The sequence below is a fragment of the Equus przewalskii genome, chromosome 3 (assembly GCF_037783145.1).
Source record: "Equus przewalskii isolate Varuska chromosome 3, EquPr2, whole genome shotgun sequence".
Taxonomy (NCBI): Eukaryota; Metazoa; Chordata; class Mammalia; order Perissodactyla; family Equidae; genus Equus; species Equus przewalskii.
Window position 1 is genome coordinate 32910001 of NC_091833.1, and position 1123 is coordinate 32911123.

The 1123-nt window shown below is 51.7% G+C and overlaps 1 long non-coding RNA gene across 1 annotated transcript in view; it reads left to right on the forward strand.

Moving 5' to 3' along the window:
- Positions 1–1123, forward strand: part of LOC103548791 (uncharacterized) — a 34094-nt gene that overhangs the window by 11601 nt on the left and 21370 nt on the right. The window lies entirely within an intron of this gene.

The window sequence follows — 1123 nt, forward strand, 5'->3', positions numbered from 1 at the left end:
CCTGCAAGGAGACTCGCTCAGCTCTCCCATCATGATGTCAGGACCCCAGCTGCGTCCAGAGCTCGGATTCAAATAGAGGTCACCTTACTAAAAAGCTGAGTGGGAGAAAGCAATTTCCTCCATGTGTCAGTCAGGAGAGGCTAGATTGTGCTGCAGTGACAAGCAGCCCCCAGACCTCAGTGGTTCAGCACGACCAAGACTCATCTCTCCCCACACAGTCTGCTGCGGGTGCTGTCCTTCAGGTGGGGTCTCTGCACATCACGGAGGCCCCTTGGTCACTGAGGTGGGGGAGAGACGCCTGGAGGGTCTGGTGCCAGCTCTACTGGGCCTCCCACTGGAAGCGCCACTTCTCTCACGGCCAGATCTAGTCACCTGGCTCTGCCTAACTGTCAGGGGCTGGGAACGAGGCGGGCAGCTGGAAAGTTTGGCAAGCACCACTGTCTCTTCAGTCTTTCTGCCAGAAACTTCTCTGTCCCCTCAGGCAACTGCTAGTGTTTGTTTGCCAGCAGAGGACAAAATAACCTTTGTGGGAAAACCTCGGAGGGGGGCTGACAATGCCTGGCAGGGTGGCTGTGTATGTTCATAATTTAACGTTGCTAACAGCTAATAGAGCATCATCTCTTGGTAAAACTATCTGTGCTGCATGTGGGGTTCCAGAAGCAATCCTTAGACTTTGGACAGTCACCCATGAGACCCCATTTGGGGGATCTCCCTGGGGAGGGAAGACACAGATTAAGTGGAGGGCTATTTAAAATGAGATGTGTCTCACAAGTTACTTTCTAGGTGATCTCCCTAAATCATGGACTTATTTCTCTAGGACAGGAAGTAGAGATTTGTCCCATGGTCCCCCACCCCACTGTGGGCGTGGCCTCCTCATGATCTCATTCAAGAAACCCTAAGCCCAGCCCAGTGCTCAAAGATTGGTCTCATTTCATGCCCTTAGGTCAGTTGGTGGTTCCTGGCATGGCCTGCTGAGACCCATCTAGGCCTGGCGGGAAACAGTGCCAGGATTGATTAGTAATGTCTGCCACGGAGAGAGTAAGGGAAGAGTAGTTGCACACTTAGAAATTTATTTATTCCGAGATGCACATTTATCCACTTTTTAACATCTCTGAAATCAGGG